General features: G+C 35.5%; 1 protein-coding gene across 5 annotated transcripts in view; it reads left to right on the top strand.

The window, feature by feature from the left end:
- mRNA-cap (RNA guanylyltransferase and 5'-phosphatase mRNA capping enzyme) overlaps positions 1-25,247 on the top strand; it is a 450,753-nt gene that overhangs the window by 295,213 nt on the left and 130,293 nt on the right. The window lies entirely within an intron of this gene.

Raw genomic sequence — 25,247 nt, 5'->3', positions numbered from 1 at the left:
TTCAACCATAACTATCTCACAACCTGACACATGCTTCAACTCCTCACTTTGCTTACAAATTTCTTTACATTCTCCCACCACTGTCACTTTCAATCCAAACTCCAGCCTCATTCAGGAATGCATGCATCCCATACACATCACATTGGACAAACTCCCTCACATTACAGTTTTTGAACAAAGCCGTTGTAATTTTGGACACCATTATCTTACGTCGCATTGGCGCCATGTGCTATTCTATGAAACGTATAATTAAAATACTAAATTAAATAAAACGGAATTCACACAAAAATCACACAGTCACAACAAGCTACCAAAATTAGACAATATTACGTTATGATTTAAACCTATATTCTAATTTTCACTCAAAATTATACTTAGCTTTTGGGAGCTCTCTGAAAACACTACACACCGTGTAGCTCTCTAGCAGTGACCTCTCTTCTCTATACTATACTATACTATGCTCTATTCTACTATCCTTCCTTGCAGTTTGTTATAGTGTGATTATAGTTTCTTATGTTATGAAAGTTATTAATTTTACATTGTTCGTGTCTTCCTGTCAGTGATTTTTTTCCCATGGTCATCTCTTATTTGTCAGATCTTTAATAATGTCACATCTTGCATTTCAGTCAGCCCACCTCAAACTAGTGTCTTTTTATCTTGACATTTGGCATCAAACACCTCTTTTGCTAACCTCTCTCTCTTCTGTTCACATTATCATGCTATCTTAGATTAGATCTGATGATTTAATGAAGATATCTTTTTCTGATATTTTCATTTTTAAAACATTTAAAAGACATTGTAACAGATGGATGCTATCTGATTGCACTCCCAATTTTCATTAGAAGCCTTTACCTCTTCAATCAACTGTTTTATTTCTACTCAGCTCTTGGTCATTTGCCTCATTTTTATCATGCTTCATAGAAATTTATTTTGCTTACTACTTTTCTAAGTTTACCTATTCCAGTAAGTATTGCCATTATTTAATATGTAATGTTCACTAAAAATTCTCCTTAAATACCTGAAATTCATAAAACAGAGAAAATATTTCCTTAAATATAGGGTCGATGTTGATAGAGTGAACACATTTTCTGTGTCAAACCTTTAGTATTTGTAAAGGTTTAAATATAAATATAGAATTTACTTAAATATAAAGAGCCAATAGGCTTCATTTCGGCGATATAAGCATTATTTAAATTATGGGGATATTAAATCCCACATTGTTTTAAAACCGAATAAGAAACTCTAAGATTGGAATCCAAGAGTTTCATGCCGAATATAGTATAGTAAACTATAAAAGTATCGGCGACTACTAGCGTGAGCTAATGCACATAGTCCAAGTATGTAGTACAAACTCAGGCAAGCAACTCGTAGCAAAGGTGGCAAAGTTCTGATCACTATTCTTGGTATTTTCCATAATGTAAAACACATTTCCTAGGAAATGTTTGCTGTTATACATATTAATTTGGTCTACTCACTGATGAAGCCTCAATAAAAGCTGAAACCGGTCTGGGTAGTGACCTCCCACCATAATGTATAACAGCAAACATTTCCTAGGAAATGTGTTTTACATTATGGAAAATACCAAGAATAGCAATCAGAACTTTGCCACCTTTGCTACGAGTTGCCCGAGTTTGTACTACGTACTTGGACTACGTGCATTAGCTCACGCTACTTGTCGCTGATACTTTTATAGTTTACTATACTATATTCGGCATGAAACTCTCAGATTCCAATCTTAGAGTTTCTTATTCGGTTTTAAAACAATGTGGGATTTAATATCCCCTTAATTTAAATAACATAGAATTTATATTTTTGTATGAAATTTGGTGTAGCAAGTTTTTAAGGTTAATGTTGTGTGCATAGCATGAAGAACTAAGCTTAATATCTCCTATTTATATGTAAGGTTTAATCACCATACTGATTTGGCATCCATAATTATTGGATGTGAAGTGTCCATTGAAATCAATATCGAACTCCTTAGCCCATCTGCAATATTAAGTTATTCAATATATAAATCTCGCATAAATCTCTCTTGGAAGAAGGAAAATTTTCTCTAATTCTCATGTTTTATTTCTTTTTTTATAAATTCATTCAGCAAGCTACCCAAACATTTCACTTTTATTTATTTATTTTTTTATATCGGCTATAGTCCAATATTCTGGAATTTGACCTTATGAAAGTAATCTTTAGATTTTATGTTGTCCTTATTATAATCACACTGCTCAGACTTCCTCCAAGCAGGGTCTGGCAAAGCAGGTAATGGCATGCTTATGTGTAAGCTAGTGAAGGAACCTCTTGATGCATTACCCATCAGGTTCCATCTTATATACTATATGGCACACTGACAGTGGAATTGCATTTGCACCAGTGTTGAGAGTTGTGGCAAGAATACAGGTGAAAACCAAGTATAGCATCAACAACTTCAGACTAAAAAAAAAACTGGTGGTGTTTCACTGAGAGATATTTATTTACTGCTGGGTAGATCTAATTGTCATTTCCTCCAGCCAGGAAACTTGGAACAATCCCTATTGTTGCAGAGCTTCTATTTTAGAAATTGGGATTTATTTAGGTTTTTTTTTTTTTTAATCTGTTGCTAATTTCAAAAAAAAAATCTTTCAATCTTTTATTTGCTACAGTGAAGCCATTTGATTCTGTGCAAGGTGTCAAAGGCATGATCAGCTAGCCCTAATTGACCACAGTTGTAGCAGATATACAGGATCGTTATAAAGGCCTTATGCAGTTTTAAAATTTTTATAGCTTACATTCTATATATGATAAAATCAATTTTTAAGAAACATTATAAATGTAATTTAGTGAAGTTTAGTATATACTAAGAGTGATTCATTTATTTTATTGTAGTTTAGCTTGTTTTGTTTTTTTTATTAGTATTGACCAAATGGTTTCAGTAGAAGAAGAAGACGGAAACTGTGTGCTGTGGTTGGCCAATTTTTTATTATAAGGACATGATTTAAAATCTGTAGTTGTGGTACAAAGAACATTTAGAACCAATTACAACAAAGATGCATCACATGGGAATTTCATAACTAACTATGTGAATAAGTTTAAAGAAACAGGCTCTGTCAATGATAAACCATGATCTTGGAAGGCCAAATGTAAGTGAGGAAAGTGTGGCATTTGTAGAACAATCCTTTATTTGAAAGTTCGTGGAAATCGATAAATAGGCATCTTTGGAGCTGTGTATTCCCAATTCAGTAGTGTATAAAAGTGTAGAATGAGAGCCTACAAAATTCAGGTTCATCAAATGTTGCAGGAAGAGGATTGATTTCCTGACACATGATTGATTTTTTTGTCATTAATTTGACAAAAAACCTGACAGTAATGCTTAATTTATGGACCATTTAATGTTATCTGCAAAGCAACATTTTACATTAGCGGTAAGGTCAACAGATATAACTGCTGTATATGGAGCACTAAAAAGCCACAAGAAGTTGAACATGAAAGAGATTCTCCTGAGATCAGTGTCTGGCCTGCATTAAGTAAAGATTGCATAATTGATCCATTCTTTTTTGAAGGGTGGGTTGTTAATAGGGAGAGTTATTTGGAAATGCTACAAAATTACTTTATTCCTGAACTAGCACATTTAGGACTTACAGATGATAATGTTTCAGCAAGATGGTGCACCTTGTCACTTTGCTTTCAGTGTTAGGCAATTTCTGAATGAAAATTTTCCTAACAGATGAATTGGAAGAGGTGGACCGATCTCTTGACCACCATGTTTACTAGATTTGAGTCCATCGGATTTTTTATTATACAGACATGATCTACAGATGAAAACTAATGTGATTCAGGTTATTACTACAAAACATATTTGTAGAACTTCACAATTGTATATCATTTTGTATATGTAATGTAATGACAGTGGAAATGTTGATAATTAACAATCCCAAAAATTAATGTATGTAAAACTGTAATGATTTTTTTTTCACTTATCCTATTTTGCAGATTGATTTATCACCTAAAGAATGAATTCATTTTAGAAATTATGGACTTTACAACTGTGTTATAAATAACTATTTTAATTTCCCGACATTTCAACCTTCATATTAAGGTCATCATCTGGAGTATATACAAATATACAAGGACAAAGCTGAGTTACATTTCACACAGTAAGCTAAAGAAACCATGATTTGATCACTGGTTATTCTTCTGGCCTGACCTCTATTGGAAAAAAAAAAAAAAACAGATAAAATTACAAATTAATTATTTAGAAACTACATCAAAGCTAAATTCTATTTAAGATGGCATGATGACCTTAATATAAAGGTCAAAACGTCAGGAAATTAAAATAGTTATTTATAACATGGTTGATTCAGAGATTCAGTGGCAAGCTTTGAAGTAAGCCCTGATTGATTCAGCTAGAGAGGCATGTGGTGAAGTTATCTGCAAGGATAGAAAAATTAGAACTCCATGGTGGACACAGGAAGTTAAAGAGGCAGTGAAGGAAAAGAAGAAAGCATATCAAAAGTTTTTGGCAAATAAGTCAGCTTGTGCTCTTAGAGAATACAGAGACAAATGCAAGAATGCTAAACACTGTGTAAAACTAGCTATACAAAAGTCATGGAAGGACTTTGGCAAGAACGTAGAAAATAAATATCAAGAAGGTGGCAAAATATTCGGAGGTTGTTGAAGAAACTTAGGAATGGAGGAAAGAGTGCTGTAAAAGGAGTTAGAGATGATAAAGGTGACATGAAAATGGGAGAAAAAGATATCCTTGAAATATGGAGTAATTACTTCGAAAAACTGCTAAATAGAACAAGCAATGATGACAGCACAGTGGTAAAAAACACTGACCAGGCATGCAGTCAGGAATACATATTCATACTTGAAGTAGAAAAAGCCATCAAAGGCTTGAAATGTGGAAAGGCAACAGGAGTAGATGATATTCAACCAGAAATGCTGAAGTATGGTGGTATAAAAGTGTTACAGTGGCTGCACTGCATGGTTCAGAATGCCTGGAGAGAGGGACGAATTCCCGATGATTGGAGTAGAGCTCTCATAGTACCATATATAAAAAGAGAAATAAAACTGAATGTGAGAATTACAGAGGTATTTCCTTGCTGAGTGTTCCTGGCAAGATCTATGCACGTATACTTGAGAAACGGTTGAGAAGAATTGTGGTAGAAAAGCTGGATGAAGAAAAAGCTGGATTCAGGCCAAATAGAGGCTGTCAGGATCAGATCTTTACTTTACGACAAATAGTGGAGAAATCATGGGAATATAACAAAGATCTGTATTTTAGTCTTGTCGATTTGGAAAAGGCTTATGACAAGGTGCCAAGAGAGAAGCTATTCAATACACTACAGTTATATGGTGTCAATGGGGCATTATATCAAGCAATACTTAGTCTTTATTTGAGTTGTAAGTCGGCAGTTAGAATTGAAGGAAGCACAGGAAGATGGTTTAATGTTAAATCTGGTGTGAGACAAGGATGTACATTATCCCCACTGTTATTCATTATCTATATGGATCACATAAGGAAGGAAAGTGGTATTAAACATGATATCAAAATTGGAGATGTTAATGTCAGCTCTTTGTTTATGTAGACGATGTTATACTTCTAAATAAATCTGCTACAAGTCTGCAAGATTCTCTGACTAAATTGAATAACTGTTGTAATAGATATGGTATGAAGGTCAGCAATAAAAAGACAAAGACAATGAAAATAGGCAGAATCATTGAAAATGTCAACTGTGTTGTGAATGGAGAACCTGTGGAACAAGTAAAACATTTCAGCTACTTAGGCATGATTTTTAGTGAAGATGGTAAATTAAATATAGAAATAGACAACAGAATCAGCAAAGCTGGTATGATGGGAAGGCAATTGAATAAATTCATATGGAATAAGAGAGAAATTAGTTGGAACACTAAATTAGCTGTATACAACAGTGTTCAAACCAGTTTTAACTTATGGATCTGAGAGCTGGGTCAGAAGTAAAACACTTGACCAAAGACTAGAGACCGCAGATATGAGAGTCCTGAGAAAGATTAGAGGCGTGAACAGATGGCATCAATGGCAATATCATATTAAAAACGAGGATATTAGGAAAGAACTTGACATTGTCAGCATCCAGGAATGCGTTAGCAGAGCTAATCTCAGATGGTATGGTCACTTAAACAGAAAGGGCGAAGAAAGATTAGCAAAACAAGTATTCTCTGCCAGGTTGGCAGCAAAACGACCCAGAGGAAGACCAAGATATAGGTCGAATGATACGGTACAAAGTGCCTTAGACGATAGAAATTTAAGATCTGATAATGTTGGAGTCTTGACAAGTAACAGACTGATTTGGAGGAAAATTGTAGATAGGAAGGTAGTAATGATGTAATTTTTTTCATGTAGTACTATCATATCATGTACACCCCTTGAGTGTAAATGCAGGATTTTCATGATGATGATGATGATGATGATAACACGGTTGTTAAGTCCATAATTTCTAAAATGAATGCTGATCACCGTGCAACACTAAAAGAAAGGAACCTAAAGAATGAAAGTTATGAAAATTTAAAGCTGCACAAGGACTTTATAATAGCCTTGTATTTTTTTTCTTGTTCTTCCAGAAAGATGTTAGTAGATCTTTCAGTTTGTTCGTAATACAACATTGCACAAACATGGGTCGTTGTATATGCTTATGGAAAAGTGGGGGGGGGGTTGAAGATTGGATAAGAATAACTAGCTTCATATGAAGTTTGAAAGCAGTGAAGAGATTATATTTCTTTAAAGGTACTGGTTATTTTTTCTGAGGTGCCCCCAGATATAGAGGAAATTGTCATTTCATTTACTGTAATCTCTCTGTATTGAGAGTACTGAGAGATGATGGAAGGAATAATTATTTTGTTAAATTTGATGCCTGCTCACTTTGGAGAATAAAAGGCATTAATGGATTATTATTTTAGCTTTGTGGCCATTAGATAAGAAGGTGCTATGAATAAAGAGAGTGCAGCAGTGAAGGCACCCTGTTTGGAAAAGAGATTGGAATCCTTAATAACAAGATTTTTCATTATACCATGATGCAGGGGAGGTGTGTGTCTGTGTGCATATATCTACCCATGTGGGTAGGTTTTTTCTGTAAATGGAGGGGAAGGAAAGAGTGCTGTTAGAAAGATATGTGATTAGAGTGCCTAGAAAAGACAAACGATTTTTTTTTATTTATTTATTTATTTATGTAGTAAACTAGATTCTGGGATGCTGGCTGTTGAGATATGAGAAGGAAATTGTCTATCTGTCTGAACCATGTGGATAAATAGAGAACTTATCATGTGTATCTTGGCCATAAAGAACAGCAATGTCAAGAACATGTTTTTCAAAATGCCCCATATAGAAATTGGCTAGGTGAGGAGAGGATTACTGTACTCTGTCTGTTTATGTATGGGTCCTTCCAAGTGAAGTAACTATTATAGATGGCAAGAAAGAGATCGGTGATGTCGGGAGTCAGTGTGTACAACTGAATTAGCTAAAATTTGATTAATGTAAAATTTAGTTCATTTAGTTGTTTATTCTCATTAACAGGCTACTTACAAGAAGATCCAGAACCAAGTACAGAAACTATAGATCCATCATTTATTAATAAAGGAAGGAAGAAAGAGAAAACAGCTGACATTCATATGCAAATGCACCATTGTTTCTCATCATCCATGCAACAGCTGAATGGTAACTAGGGAAAACATCACCCTTTTTTATTCTTAGAATAGGATGGGAAGGATCTCCTAAAACACTTAACAGGGTCAGCTGATATTCCTGTAGAAACTTCAGCAACACTGAGAAAAGTTACTGTGGCTGCAGTCAACATCAGTAGAGAAAATACCTGATATGGTAATACTTTATAAAACCTGCATTTATCATGGGAGTAATATCAGAATAGAATCTTCTTAATCTTAAAGATGAAGAGATATGTTCAGAGCTTAAAGAACAACTATGAGACACATTCTGATGCATGAAGATGGTGGTCTGGTTCCAACCAGGAATATCATCCTTACTTTAGACACCTGAATCTCCAGCATCAGCAAAAACAAGATATTGCAATAGACCCAATACTATACCCTTTAATGTTAGAAATATTGGCATTCATAAACTACTTGTTATTGTTGCCTATATGGCAGTAATAATCATGGCATTAAATCATGCTTTGTAAAAAACCTAAATGTGTCACTGTGAAGGAGAACATCCAGCCTACTTTCATGCATGCCAAAGGTAGAATGATGAAAAAGAGATGCAGAAGATCAAGACTAGGCAGATTATCTCATATCAGGATGTAGGATCAAAGATTGCTATCATAATATCTGACACAAAGTCCTGTTATGCTGAGAATGTCGCAGTTAAGACTATCAAAGAAAAAGGACACAAAACCATATGACTGTCCTGCAATTACGGCATACCTGAACATTATAATCTCATCCACTTATCTTTTGAATTCATTAATAACATGAAGTAGTATGTCATCACTCCTGAAATGACTTCTAAAATGCTCCTGCTAGCCAAAAAATTATAACAAACCACCTCATAAAGAAAAACCTCCAGACACATCCAGGAATGAATATCTCTGGGATCACAGAATTTAAAGGAAATGTAATGGATACAGATTCTGGTTGAATAAACATTTTATTGGATAATAAGAGAGAGAGACCTTAGCTGTCCATGTTTCTCAAAATCAGATGACCAAGTTAAGCTCTCAACCACTTGAAAATCTGATATCTACAAAGCCAAAGAATAGCAAAATTCTTAAAACGGAACTGTGATTCTTTCCACTAAAACATCAGTGTCATATTCTTTCTGCAAAAATGTAACCCTATCTGTTCATCTTCAGGAGGTCTAAAACTCAATGAGGACCCACCTTATGACATTTTACTATTATTTACAAATGCCATAACCATTCATCCTGCCAGTGAGATTTCTTATTCCAATATATTTCATATACTTGCCACCAGATTCTAAGTTAATTCTGATTGACCTTGATATATTGTAGCTGTTTCCTCCATCCTTCTTATGGATGACTTCATTGGACACTGTGGGGTAGTGCACCTTCAGAAAGGTCAGTTGTAGAAATTTAATCAGGACAGGTCAGCTTTGTTGTTGTTTTTTTTTGTCACATGCCTATCTGTATTCTGCAATATTGTAGTTTTGAATCTAAACTTGCAGAATATAATCCTGAATTAGTTAGCAGAATACCTCAAATGAAGTAGTGATGTATATAAAAATTGTATTGATTAAGCAGCACTTAAAAAACACTGATTTCCACTCCATCCAAAATTGTGGTTGAACCCCAACTGCCAAGCAGCAAATCACATTCCATGAGGTATCAGATTCAAAAGAAGTCTTGGATTCATTTTGTATTATTTATCAGTCATACAACAAATGCAAAAGTGGTATGAGATAAAGATCCTGAAAATGAAGGGCAGATACACACACCACTTGTTGATTCTGAAACATAATGGATGTGTAGTTTCCAGTCTCAGAACAATTCTAGACAATCTATAAAGTCTGCAGGATCCAACAGTTGCTTTGTTCTCTCATGAATTTTTGACATTCAAAGAATAAGAGAAACTGTGTTAACTTTTCTTCAATGGACTAAGCTGTACAATCAACTTTAGCCCATTTGAAATTTTTTTTTTTTTAATTTTCTCCTGAACAAGAAAGAACTTCAAAAGAACACAAGCATGCATTGCTTGTGATGTAGGATCTGATGATATCCGTGGTGAGATGATAAAACATCTCCCTTCATTTTCCATAGATCTCTTGTTTTTACTTTACAGAATATTTAGTGAGTAGAGCTTTCCAGATTCATGAACAAAGGTTTTCATTGCTTTCTAATACTAGCAGATAATCACTCTTCTTTTGCTCTGTCTTGATGAGATCTTCGAGAAAGTGGTCAATCCCACAATAGGTGTTGTAAACCTATAGTACATGTCCTGTTAGCTAAGGAATTTTTTGTATTATTTAGGAGCCATTGTCCTTTTTTTTCCCCAACACACTGTGACTTTTGTGGACTCAGATCAACATTGATCCACTTGTTCTATTTAGAAATGTTACAGTGATGCATTCCCAAAATGTGAACACCTGGTGTTTTCTTTTATGTGGAAAAAAATTTATAATCTGGAAATGTGGCATATTAAAATTCGTTTATAACCCTGATCTCAAGGGCATGAGATCTTACCCATCTCCCTCTTTTTTATTTTTTTTATTTCTCTCTAGTGTACTGTTCCATCCACACTGTCAAGAGGAGAGCAATGTGTTCTGCAGAGGCTCTGTTTTAAGCATAACCCTGTTTTTGTTATCAAGGTAAACTCAACAGAATAAGCTCCTTCCACTCTACACATTACTCATTATGTTGACTTCACAATTTTATGTCATTCCTGAAATACAAGGAATTGATCATCTTTCTTCTTGTGCTCTTAGTAATGGGTTTAGATTTTTGGCAGGAAAAAAGTGTCTGTGTGTATTTTTGCCAAAAATGCAGTCTTAGGTCTGGGACAAAGTGTTATGTCAGTAGCAACAGAAACCAAGTTGCTAGGAGCTCGTTTCTAACAGAAAGATTACATTCCTGGCACATATTCATCATCTAAGATTAAAGTGCAGAAGAGCACTGACCTTCCTTCATATTCTGTCCTCAGCAGTCTGGACTACAGATAAATGTCTGTTACTCTGTTATATACCAGCCTGGTTGACTGAGTGGTTAGCGTATCCACTCTCCAGCCAGCCAAAAGGTGAGGGTTTGAATCCTGCTGTGGGCATGGATATTTGTGATTGTCTGTGAAAGTGGTGGATGTGGGCAGTAGATGGCATTGATGGAGTTGTGGTTCATTGTAGTTCGTGGATTGAGTGGTGGAGACAGAGTTGTAGTGGGTGCCCTCCCTTGATGAGTCTTTGGACTCCCTGAAGGTGTCACGTAATAATAATAATAATATGCTTCTGCTATAGAGAGTACCTTATGTTGGTTAGATCCTATCCACCATCATGAAATATGAATAGCTACTAGTTCAAAGTGGGACGTTTTTGGTATTGAGACCACATTATTATGTAATTAAAGAGTTTAATAAAAATAAGCAACTAAAACCCAAGAAGTTTCATAAGTTGTACAATTTACATCATCAGGGGGTACTGGTACCTAAAAGTTTTACACAACACTTTGTATTCTGGTTTATCAATTATATGTTACAGTTGTGAAATTATGAAACACGTCTAATATGTGTCATTAATTGTTAATAGGCTTTTGTCGTATAAAACTTTTACATACAGTACCCTTGATGATGTAAGTCGCATGACTTATGAAACTTATCGAGTTTTAATTGTTCATTTTTATTAAACTCTTTAATTACATAATAATGTGGTCTCAGTACCGAAAACTTCCCACAGAGCTACTAGTTCATTTTGTACTTCACTCATTCTGAACGTTTATGTCATAACAAATGAACTCTGCCCTCTTATTTCGAAACATTTGTCACTTAACATGCCTTGAAAATAAAATTTTTGCCTTACCTTTAGACCATTGTTTTTAATTTATGTAGGAAATTTCATTGCAACAAAATTCAGCCATTCGCCCCTTTACATGAAAGAAATAAAAGATTATACAAGATCTCTACATTAATGTTGACAATATTACCCATCCTAAACATGATAGTCTCTCTCTCTCTCTCCACGGATGGTTTGAATTTCATTGTTCTTCTTTTTCACTTTGCCAGGTTCTTGCTTCATCAGTCTAACAGCAGCTCCTTGGATACACAGAGCAGAGTACTTGATTTTTACTAGTGTATTTAGATGTTTCAAGATCTTAGTTATCTGTTGACTCTACTTCTGATTTTCTTGAACCCATTATCTCTGGTCAAATGCTGCTTTAATGCATAAAAGAAAACTGTTGTTGAAAATATCTGATTTATACAGGTTCTCAGAGTTCTTTACAGGCCATTATGTTCTCTTATGTATAAATCATGTTCAGTACTTTATAATATACTCCGTGCAGTTAGCCTAGTGACTTTGTGCTTCGCAATCATATGCCTGGGGAAGGAGTGTCCCAGGTTCGATTCCCGTCGAAGACGTGAGGAACTTGAGGCTCTTCCTCAGCCATAGCCAAGTTAGCCAGTCTTGGGCGCAGGCACCTAGGGTTTTTTCCACCAATTTATCTGGCGTTTTTCATCTCGCAAACAGGCAAACCGGCCCCGCAAATATATGCTACTACAGTCAAAAATGTATCCCCCCCGCAGCAGGCTAGGCGACAGGTCGGTTGGGAGTGGTACTAAAAAAAGTTGCATCTAATTAACACACAGGCCCTGCATAGGAAGCGGGAATAATGCATAGTGAAAGAAGAAGTACTTTATAATATACTGTTATTCTGTCAAACGTGAAGATACTTAATATAGATGTTAATTTATGTTGGATCCCCAGCCACACTGGAATCAAGGGAAATGAGACTGCAAATGCAGCTGCTATTTCAACTTGGACCCTCTCCATTCATTGCTTGTCAATCAACATATAGATTACATACAGCTAATAAAAGCAAAATTAATCCATCACTTGCCATTCTAGCAGGGAGCAACAACAAATAAATTACATTAAATCAAGCTTGAAATTAATCCTTGGCCATTTAGTCTGCTTAGAAAAAAGAAGAAAATGGAAGTAAGTTGTGTGTGCTTGACTCTGCATAGTCACAGTCATCTTATACATTAATTATTAAGGCTGATGACCCATCAATGTGCTAGCACTAACACTTATTCAACTATACATTATATTCTTGGAGAGGGACTCTTTGCTTCACTCTAATGAATTTTATCATATATATATAATCAGATTCTCTCATACTGATGAGGTGCCTGAAATTTTTATTTATTTACAAATAATCACTTTATATAATACATAAATATAGCCACATATATTGTTATTTTACATCATGTACTGGTCAAACCACAAACATAGTGCAGGATGGTTTGGAAAATCCAAACCATCCAACCAGTTCCTCCTTGGAGGAACTGGTTGGATGGTTGGATCCATTTCCATGCATATTTGTTGTTCACCAAAAAGTGGGGCAGAATCATTCCAGCAAAACCATTTAACATATCAATAGTCCAGATATATGCATCGACATCTGACAGCACAGATGAGGATATTGATTTATTTTACAAAGATCTGATAGAGACAATAGAAACAATACCAAAAAAAAAGATGTACTAATTATTGAAGGAGACTGGAATGCCAAAATTGAATAGAAAATGATGGTTGGGAAAGCGTCATGGGGCAATCTTGTTTTGGAAAAAGAAATGAATGAGGGGGGGGGGGGATATTAGAATTTGCTGTGGACTATGAGATGATGATCTGTAACACAAGATTCCAACAAAAAGAATGTAGAAAATGGATGCACTGATCAAATGATGGGAAAACCAAGAACATGATTGATATGATTACGATTAAAAAAAGATGGATAATATCAGTGCAGCATTGTCGAACTTTTCAAGGAGCAGATATAGATTTGGATCATTGCTTAGTGATTGCAGACATCAAGTTGAAATTAAAAAGAAAATATAAATCACATCATCAGAAACGAAGAGATACAGCAAGAATAAGTGAAGCAGAAATAGGAAGAAGGTACAGAACAGTGTTAGAGAAGAAACTAAAAAGTGAGAAAAGAAAAAAAATTTGAATCTAAGAGTGAAGGAAGTAATGAAGGTGATAGAAGAAACAGTACCAGAAGAAGAAGAGAAGATCAAGACATGAAATTCTGAAGTTAGTACAGGAGAAGAGAATGTTGAGGATAAGAAGGGATACATCAGAACAAAATAGAGGAGTGAGCACTCTAGAAGAAAGTGTAATGAGGTGAAAAAAGCAGTCAGAATAGATAAGATGAAATGGTTAGAAGCTCAATGCAATAATATATAACAGCACTATGGAGAGCACAAAACTAGGGAGGTGTACAAAATGATTAGAACCATTGATAGAAGGTGACAACCAAAACAGATCAATTAAATTAAAGATGAAAAGGCAAAGTATTGATGAATAAAGATAAAATTGTACAGTGATGGACAAGATACTGTAGTGAGCTATATGAAGAAAAACTAGATTTAGATGCAGTTCGGAAACTGATTGAAGAATTGAAGTATCATTATCAGGATTAGTTGTAGTTTTAGCAATAGGATGGCTAAAACTACAACTAGTCCTGATAATGATAACATCGTTTCTAGGAAAATTTGCTGTAAACATTTTTGCATAGGAAAATTCACCGTAAACATTTCCGCCGTAAGTCATTTTTTCCACCTTGTAAATAATCAATGGATGATAAAGGGTATTATAAAATCATTAAAAAGGCAAATGTTTATTATGGTGAATGTCAATGATACATAACATAATGAAATTATTTAAAAATTGTGCAAATTAAAAGAGATGCTGCATAAATAATTAACTTTTTGCTGCAGATCGTCAATTCAACAAATCCATCAGTAACATCGCCTCATTGGAAGAAATGCTAATGCTGTGAAGCATTTAATTTTCATGTTGAATTCAGCATCTGTTTGATAGCGTAACTTCAAACCAATGGCAACAATTTTGCAATAAAGATTTTGTGCCATATGAAATAAACAACATGTTATAGTTGTATGTAAATGTGTTACAAAAAGCATTGATAGTTGCTTTCTCTAAGTCAACCATTAATGTTTTGGGATCTAATGATGAACGTAAGCCCTTTAAGGCACTGAACAATCTGCTGTAAATTAATTCTGATTTGCCAGGAAGCAAAGCAAAAAAGCCGCCATGGAATCCTTAGGGGTCTCGTGCCAGTCCCAAGCCTGGATAAAGGAGTAGGGTCAGCCAGATGAGTGTCGACGCTCTGACTGTAAAGAAAAAACACGATTGTTATCTGATGCCTATACGATCAACAGCTAAACATGCCGTCTCGGACGTCGCCCGGATAAACAAGGTCCGTGATGCCAATCGAGCGATCGGGCTTGGATTGAAAAGTGGGATACCAAAAGGAAACTGAAACTAACAAAACTATTATCGGTATCAACAGGGGATGTGTGGGCACTTTGGAATTCAGGAAAACTAGCATTACTTCATGAGGAAATGAAGAGATATCAGTGTAATATAATAGGACTGGCAGAGTTGCGATGGACATCAGCAGAAAAGATAAATAGATGCAAAGTCATATGGTTATGGCATGACACCAAGCATGAAGCAGAAGTTTGTTTCTTTCTTAACAAAACAGCTAGAAAGGTACTCTTAGGCTACAAACCAGTCAGTGAACGAATTGTAGCAACAAGATTTCAAGCAAAACCATTTAATATATCAATAGTCCAGATATATGCACCCACATCTGACAGCACAGATGAAGATATTGACTTATTCTACAAGGATCTGACAGAGAGAATAGAAACAATACTAAAGCAAGATGTACTAATTATTGAAGGAGGTTGGAATGCCAAAGTCGGAATATATAATGATGGTTGGGAAAGAGTCATGGGAAAATATTGTTTTGGAGAAAGAAATGATCGAGGTGAAAAAATGTTAGAATTTGCTGTGGACCTCGATGATGATGATCTGTAACACAAGATTCCAGCAAAAGGAGCATAGAAAATGGACGTGGTGATCAAACGATGGGAAAACCAGAACATGATCGATATGATTAAGAGAAGATGGATAACAGCAGTGTCGAAATTTTCAAGGAGCAGATATAGACTCAGATCATAGTTTAGTGATTGCAAACATCAATTTGAAATTAAAAAGAAAATATAAACCCCCATCATCAGCAACAAAGAGAGCAAGAATAAGTGAAGCAGAAATAGGAAGACGGTACAGAACAGTGTTAGAGGAGAAACTTTAACTGTGGACAAAGAAAAAAATTGGAATCTAAGAGAGTGAAAGGAGTAATGAAGGTGATAGAAGATGCAGTTGAAGAAACAGTACCAGAAAAAGAAAAGATCAAGAAGAAATGGATTAGACAAGAAACACTAAAGTTGGTACAGGAGAAAGGAATGTTGAAGATAAGTAGAGATACATCAGAACAAATACAGGAGCAATGTAGAGGGAAATGCAATGAGGTGAAAAAAGCAGTCAGCCGGATAAGATGTAATTGAAGCCCAATGCCATAATATAGGACTGTACAATGGAGAGCATAAAACTAGGGAGGTGTACAAAATGATTAGAATCATTAATAGAAGGTGGTAACCAAAACAGACCACAGTTAAAGACGAAAAAGGCAAAGTATTGATGAATAAAGATAAATTGTACAGCGATGGACAAGATACTGTAGTGAGTTATATGGAAAAAAAAACTAGATTTAGATAGCGTTGGGAAACTGGCTGAAGAATTGAAGCAGATATCACCACCAGGTAATGAGTATGATATGGAATCACTCGATTGGTATCGTGGACCTAGTTGATCCGGGCGACATCCGAGCCGGCATGTTGTAATTGTCGATTGTATAGGCATTAGGATAACAATCGTGTTTTTTCTTTATGGTCAGAGCATCGACACTTATCTGACCGACCCTCCTCCTTTATCCAGGTTTGGGACTGGCATGAGCCCCTAAGGATTCCATGGCAGCTTTTTGCTTTGCTTCCTGGCAAATCAGAATTAACTTACAGCAGATTATTCAGTGCCTTAAAGGGCACTGAATCATTAGATCCCGAAACATTAATGGTTGACTTCGAGAAAGCAACTACTGGCTTGGTTGGCTGAGTGGTCAGCATAGCTGCTCTCCAGCCAAAAGGCTGCAGGTTTGAATCCTGCTGTGGGCATGGATGTTTGTGACTGTCTGTGAAAATACTAGTCGTGATGATGGGCGGTAGATGGCGTTGGTGTAGATGATGATGGTGGTTTTGGTTCGTTGTAGTTGGTGGATTTCAGTGGTGGAGATAGAGTTGTGGAGTAGGTGCCCTCCCTCGATGAGTCTTTGGACTCCTGGAGGTGTTTTGTAATAATAATATTTACATCAACAACTATAACGGATTGTTTATTTCAAATGGTACAAAATCTTGATCGCAAAATTGTTGCAATTGGTTTGAAGTTATGCTATCAAACAGATGCTTAAATCAACATGAAAATTAAATGCTTCACAGCATTAGCATTTCCTCCGATGAGGCGATGTTACTGATGGATTTGTTGAATTGATGATCCACAGCAAAAAGTTAATTATTTACGCAGCATCTCTTTTAATTTGCACAATTTTCAAATGATTTCATTATGTTATGTATTACTGACATTCACCTTAATAAAGATTTGCTTTTTTAATGATTTTATAATACCCTTTATCATCCATTGATTATTTACAAAAATTAATGCAAAATGTCTTACGGCAAAATTGTTTGCGTCGAATGTTTCTATGGCGAATTTTCACTCACGGATAACGTCACTGGAGAAATGATTAAACATGGTGGCAAAAGTATGATTACAGAATTGCACCATGTAATATGGTATGGGAAGAAGTGAAAATACCAGAGGAGTGCGTGAAATCGATATCAGTGACATTATACAAGAAAGGAAGTAAGATAGAATGTAAAAATTGTAGAACAATTGCTTTGACAAGTCACCTTGGTAAAGTGATGATATTGACAGAAAGATTGAGAACACAGTTGGAAGCACACCTTGCAGATGAGCAAGCAGGATTTAGGAATGATAGAAGTACAATTCAACAGCTTTTGACAATGCTGTTAATAGCAGAGAAAGCTAGGAGAAAAAACAAAAACATGTGTACTTGCTTTGCTGATTTTCAGAAGGCATTTGATAGCATAGACCAGAAAGTGACATTGGCAGAGCTAGAATCCTATGGAATTGACAGAAAACTAATAGCCATGTTAAAAGATATAAGAATGCAATGACAGCAGTTTGAAAAGGTGAGCATTTGGGAAATTGGTTTAGAATAAGCAGAGGTACAAGACAAGGGGAATCGATATCAGTAAGCATTTTCATCGCACATTTAGAAAGAGCAATGGACAAACTAAAGGAAGATGCAAAAGGAATATCAGCACACAGGATGAGAATTAACAATCTGAGATTTGCAGATGACATTGCTATTATTGAAGAAGATGAAAGAAAACTACAAAACACACTGAAACTGTTAAATGAGGAAGGGAAGAGATTTGGACTTTTTATGAACTTGAAAAAAAACAGACAAGTGGATGGAAATGATATAGAAAATGTAGAATAATTCATATATTTGGGGAGTAAAATGACATGACTTGGACTGTAAAAAAGAAATTAAGATCAGGTTAAAGGGAAGAACAAATCTGTAGGCCATGGATAACATCTGAAAAAGTAAAGCGATCAGCCTGCAAGCGAAATTAGGAGTACTAGAAACATGCATCTTTAGCAGTGTGCTGTATGGATCTGAAACGTGGGTAATAAATAAGGAATCAAAAACCAGAAAATCACAAATGAAGAGTTCTATTGGAAGATATAGCAAAGGAGAATTTAATGCAGAAAATTATACAATGGAAGCTGCAATTATTTGGACATATCTGCAGAATGAGCAAGGTTCGGAAGATAAAGACATTCATGCTTAGTAATATGGATGGTGTAAACAGAAGAGGTAGACCATACAGAGAATGGATAGACAACATAATTGACTGGTGTGGAATGGGGTTACAGAAACTGTGAAACTGCACTGGACAAAGAAAGGTGGAAGAAGATATTGAAGGAGGCATCAGACACCAATGGGCAGTGTGCCCATGGTTCATGATGATGAGAAAGTGTGGGGGTCATGTGTTACTTCCTACTGTGTTGGTCTTTAGCACTGAATTAAGACTCATCTTTTCTTTTCCAGGGTTCCTCACACCCAACCAGGCAGAAAATATAAGATTCATTTGTTAATAAAAAGAAAACATTAGTCACTCATGTGAACAGTTTTTCCAATCAGGGTGGCAGATATGCTTAATGTTGCAATATGGGAAGAAAAATACAGCTTGCTGTGCAATAAAGCCTAAATGCAAACTGTGAGGAAGAAAATCCAGCTTCCATCTGAGCATATCAGTGATATGCTCAGATGGAAGCTGGATGTTCTCCCTCACAGTTTGCATTTAGGCTTTATGCAAAATTTAGGCTTTTTACATTCTTTATGCAAAAGGATTTAGAACAATATAAAAAGGAAAAAAAAAAACTTCAGGTGAATAATTTTAGATAGGAGGTATGTCCTGGACTTAAAGATGAAAAATGACAACTATAAGGCACATCTTCATGCATTGGGATGATAATCATTTTCATTAATATCATTCATACTTTGATACATCTAAACCTCCAACTTCTGTAAAAGCAGGATATATGAATTTCCTTTATAGCTGTACATGCCAAATTTCAGATACTCGGATCACCAGTTTTTTATGTGGCTTTCGTTCACAAAAGATTTTTGTAAACCTATAGTACATTTGTGCTATAAGGAAGGCTAAGGATTTTATACACACACACACACAAAATAGTATATTTCATTAATATATTTGTGCAACCCCTGTATGTGTGTGTACATGAAGGTGGTCCGAAAAGTTCTCGTCCTCGACCATAGATGGCAACACTATAGGAAAGAGATTTTTTTTTTCTAAGTTGGTACATCTGTCATAAGCATCCTTGTGAAATTGTAAGTCATTCTATCAAGTAGTTTGTTTTATACAGCTGTCTGAAACAAAAGTATTGTCTGTATCTCTTGAAATCGATAAAATTGAGTATTGTACGGTTATAAAATTCTTTGTAAAAGAAGGTTTAATACCAAAAGGAAATTCATTTGAAGTTCATAAAAGTTTATGGGCACTCTTCTCCTTCGTTTTCGACAATTAAGAAATGGGCTGCCGAATTTAAACTTGGCAGTACCATCCTTGAAGATGATCCATGTGAAGGACCTCCAAAAAGTGTAACACCACCAGAAATCATTGATCAAGTGTATTATATGATATGATATTGTATTGGATGATCGGTGAGTCAAAGTGCATGAAATTGCTGAGACTATAGGCATTTCAAAAGAATGTCTAGGATATACCATAATTTTTACATGTATAAGATGATACTTTTTTCTAAAATTTTTAGACCAAAATTGGGGATCATCTTATACACGGGGGGGTGTGTGTGTGGGGGGGGGTAACCAGTTGAGAGACCCATGGTGGCCGTGGTGAAACTGTCGGTACCTTGTTTCCATGAACAGGCTTCCGCCAGTCACTATCCTTTGTTAACTCTGTTGATTGATGTCATTAATGCTGATTCTGAATAAGCCAATCAGAACTCTGAATGCATTTATACTTCTGCAACTCGTTGACGGGATAAGTTAATGTATTAACAATATTTTGAGCACTAGCCCATAAAAATGTCCAAAAATAAACAATGATTATCATATTCTTCAAAATTCAAGTTAAAAGTCATCAGTTATGCAAAAGAACATACAAATAAATCCTCAGAGAGATTTGGACCTCCTCCCACTGAGTATATGATTAGACAGCGGAGAAAATAGGAAGAACAACTACTCCAGATGCCAAAAAAGAAGAGGGCCTTAAGAGGAAAACCAGCAAAATGGCCGAACTTGGAGCAGAGGCTTAAGACTTGGATTATGGAGCACCACCAAAGTGGGATATGTGTGGGTCAACCAAGCTTATTCAACATGAGGCAAAAAAGTTTACAAGAGAAATGAACTGTTGATTTCATAGGAAAGGCAAAACGGTGCTTCAACTTCATGAGAGAAGGGTTGGCCTGAGAACATGAACCAAGTTATCCCAAAAAATGCCACCAGCTTATGAGGATAAAATCCAACAGTTTTACTCCTATATCATAAAACTTTAGAAAAAATATGCTTTTGAACCAAATCAGATTGCAAACATGAATGAGGTGCCTCCCAATTTTGATGTGCCTTCCAACAGAACTGTTGATATGAAAGGGGTCAAAACAGTGACAATCGAAACAAGTGGTCATGAAGAGATGCACTATACTGCTGTCCTTTCATGCTGTGCAGATGTTACCAAACTGCCTCCTATGCTCATTTTTAAGAGGAAAACTTATCCTAAAGAGAGCATACCACCTGGCTTTCTTATCCAAGTTCATGAGAACAGCTGGATGAATGAAGAGATCATAGCTATTTGGTTTGCAAAGATTTGGTCCAGGAGACCTGGAGGGCTCTCGAAGAGGCCAGCTCTGCTCGTGTTTAATCAGTTCCAAGCACATTTAACAGAAAAGACAAAAAGGGTTGCAACAGGTTTGCAAACACAGCAATTATTTCTGGTGGACTTACAGGTCAGCTACAACCACGAGATATTTCTATCAACAATCCCTTCAAAGCTCTGATGAAAGAAGAATGGAATGAATGAATGCAAAAAGCAGGTAATAACTTGACACCGACAGGAAGAGTGAAAAAACCAAACCATTGCTGAGGTATGCAAATAGGTGGTAAACTCATGGAATGGAGTCAAGCAAGAGGTGGTTGTGAAGTCCTTCAAGAAATGTGGAATCAGCAATACCATGAATGGAACTGAGGATGATCTCATATATATATATATATATATATATGTTAAAAATACCAAGCAATTCTAAACCTGGTTTTACTCCATTTCCCAAGTAAGCAAACAGACAAACTAGTCAAGTTTGCACCTGCAATTGATGCAAGTCTAGCTGATCCTACAGGTAGTGCAAGACCAAGGCACCTCGTGGTAAAGGTGGCATAAGCTCTGATCACTAATCTTAATATTTACCCTTAATGCCAAAACACATCTCCAAGAAGGGGATGTATGATGTTTTGTATTAAAGGCAAGTGGGCCACTACCCAGACCGGTTTTGACCTTTATTGAGGTCTCGTCAGTGGGAGCCAGGCTAGAAATACCAAGATTTTAGTAATACAGAGCTTATAAGTATTTTACCAGAACAAGTTACCATAAGGTGTTTTAACCTTATTAAATAAAAATCTCAGGAGGAGATATAAATGTAGAAAGTATTTTACCTTGGGTATAATAAATGTTAAAAATACCCGGTCTGGGTAGTGGCCCACTTGCCTTTAATACAAAACATCATACATCCCCTTCTTGGAGATGTGTTTTGGCATTAAGGGTAAATATTAAGATTAGTGATCAGAGCTTATGCCACCTTTACCACAAGTTGCCTTGGTCTTGCACTACCTGTAGGATCAGCTAGACTTGCATCACTTGCAGGCGCAAACTTGACTAGTTTGTCTGTTTGCTTACTTGGGAAATGGAGTAAAACCAGGTTTAGAATTGCTTGGTATTTTTAACATTTATTATACCCAAGGTAAAATACTTTCTACATATATAGACAGTTACTCAGAAGACAGCAGTGATGCAGTAGAGGTTGAAGAAAGTGATATGTCTGGAACTAATAGTGATGAAGAAAATGATATGCTCGGATCTGAGAGTGATGCATACTTTCTTGGTATATATCTTAAAAATATTACCTAATTACTAAATATACTTTGAATATTTTAAAAATATATCAAATGTGCTCTGCTTTATGTTTAAAATATTGATTTCTTAATTTTGGGTTCAAAAAAGTAGGGTTCATCTTATACACGGAAAAATATAGTAGTTTTGCATGAAGAATTGCATATGAAAAAGCTTTGCGTAAGATAGGTGCCGCTCTTACTCACAGCAGATCAAAAACACACTGTTATGAAAATCTCTGAACAGTGTGCTTGGAGCATTTTAACATGAATAAAACTGATTTTGTGCATTGATTTATTACTGTGGATAAGACTTGGATTCACCATTATACACCAGAATCCAAACAACAGTCAAAACAGTGGACAGAAGCTGGTTGTTCAGCACTGAAGAAGAAGAAGACAAAGTCGATTCCATCAGCAGGATAGGTCATCGCATCAGTGTTTTGGGATGCTAAAGGCATTTTGTTTATTAATTATCTTGAAAAGGGTAAAACAATAACCTGGGAATATTATTCTGATCTTTTAACCAGACTAGATGAAAAAATTCAAGAGAAAGTTTTTTTTCTGCAAACCGGGTCCTGATTTCATCTAGACCCGGTTTGCAGAAGAAAAAAAAATCATCTTTCATCAGGAAAATGCATCTGCCCACAAAAGTGTTTTGGCAACGGGAAAATTAAGGGATCTGCACTATGAATTGCTGGAACATCCACCCTATTCCCCAGATTTGGCTCCCTCTGACTTCTATCTCTTCCACACTGGTCAGCGTTTTTCTTCGAATCAAGAGGTGATTGCAACTGTAGAGGGGTATTTTGCAGATCTTACTGAGAGCCACTACAGGGACAGGATAATGGTGCTGAAGCATCACTGGAATAAATGTATTAGTCTTAAGGGAGATTAATGTTGAAAAAAAAAAATAATTTTGAAATTATAAATTCATTTTTTCATTGTTAGGTCGAGAACTTTTCAGACCACCTTCATACTTATTGATACAGAACCAACAAATGCATAAAAACATCTCAGTCTACTAGAGGCATAGGCTAAACTTATTAGTCTGTAGATCAACATCCAAAAGCCCAAAGTATTCCAATAGGTTATGAAAAGTTTATACTTCATATCAACAATAAAACCTTGGAAAGAGTACAGGACTTTCAGTATCTCAGATCGATCGTACATTAGCAATACAGAAAATGATATTAGAAAATGTAAGCAGCTGGTTCTAGTCTTCCATAAATTCTGTCCCATGTGGAAATCATTAATATCATTAAAGATAAAATTAAAACTATACTATGCAACCAGTAGATCCATCTTCTTGTATGGTTTTCAAACCTGGACCATAAGCACCAAAAAAACTAAAGATCTAATTAACTACTTTGGAACCACATGGCTAAGACTGACCCTTGGATACACTTGGATGGACCTTGGAATCCCTCATCCTGTATGAGCCAGAAGGTGGCAATTGCCGTAGAGAAAGACCATGCAAATAATTTTGGCAATATAGCTGTGAATCCATCAATAGGCTGAACTATAAAAACTCCATCTGATATTTACCAGTTAGCTCAGGATAGAGAGACTTGGAAGACCATAATTTGCAATCTTTAATTTTTAATGTAAATCTCTTTTCCCTTTTTGCATTGTATCATATTGTGAATAAACTATGATGAAAATGGTTTGGACACCAGAGAATGTCTATCCGGTGATTACCAAACATAGCCTTGAACAGAATCATTGGAGGAAAATAATCAAATGGGGGGGGGGACTAAAAAGAACTTGGCTACAGTCTTCGAAGGAAAGGTCACAATTATTGAGCTTCAGAAAGATGACAGAAATGACCAGAGATAGAGCTAAATGGCAAAGATTTATTCACAGGGAACTCAATCCATTATCATCTGATAGAAGGAAGAAGATACAACTTGGACATGACTAAAAGTAGTCTCAGTTTCCTATTCACCATTAAAACTTAAATGAATGAATGAACCTGTGTTCTCCCAATGTTTGGTGGATTCCCATTTGTGAAAGATCACTCTTTGAAAAGCAGGGGTTGGATTGGCTGAGAATGGCTATATTTTAATGAAGAGAGCAAGTTAAAAATTGTAATATAATAGAATAACAGAGTTGGTATGATAATGTCATTTGAATCAAGATGTAGAATATATTAAAAACTGCTAAAAAAGCAGAAAATAAAACAATGTTTAATCTTGAAGATTTAGTATTTGGGAATTGTTTTTAGAAATAAAAATACTGATGAAATACTGGAGAAAATGATATGAGATTTTGAGCAAAATTAAGGGAGTGAACAGTTGCATCAATGGCAAAACTATATTGAAAGGAAGATTATTAGAAAGGAACTCTTATTTACATTCAAAAATAGCTACGTAAGCAGTAGGTACCTTGTGGGGAGGCAAGAAAAAGACTGAGGAAAACAATGATGCAGATGTAGTTTGGACTTGGGGGCAGGGACATAAAAATAAATTTAATCCAGTTTGGCTAATAAAGTTCAGGTTGATTTAAAGATAATTGTCAGGAAACTCAGTAATGAAATCTTAATTACACTGGATTATCATAGCATCTATTATGATAATTCAATCCTAAAAGGACTGTATACATACTATACCACCTATAAAACAAGGAGACTTATGGTATCTGTGTGTGCTGGATCGCTATACTGTAGTGATCCGGCACACAGACTAGATCACTATGGTATAGTGTGTGTGTGTGTGCGTGCGTGCGCGCTTGATAGTAATGCTTTTTCATCAGAAACGTGGTTGCAAATATTATATCCAAGTATGTTTTCAGCATCCATAGGCTTAACTCAATCATATATCTCAAATAAAAGACAATTCTTATCACCACTAAACTGTTATTAAAAAAAAAAAAAATATTTCAAAAATTTCACTCAAATTCATT

The sequence above is a fragment of the Typopeltis vanoorti genome, chromosome 21 (genome assembly GCF_054136105.1).
Source record: "Typopeltis vanoorti isolate ZY-2024b chromosome 21, IOZ_Tvanoo_1.0, whole genome shotgun sequence".
Taxonomy (NCBI): Eukaryota; Metazoa; Arthropoda; class Arachnida; order Uropygi; family Thelyphonidae; genus Typopeltis; species Typopeltis vanoorti.
This window is presented reverse-complemented; position numbering and strand designations above follow the sequence as displayed.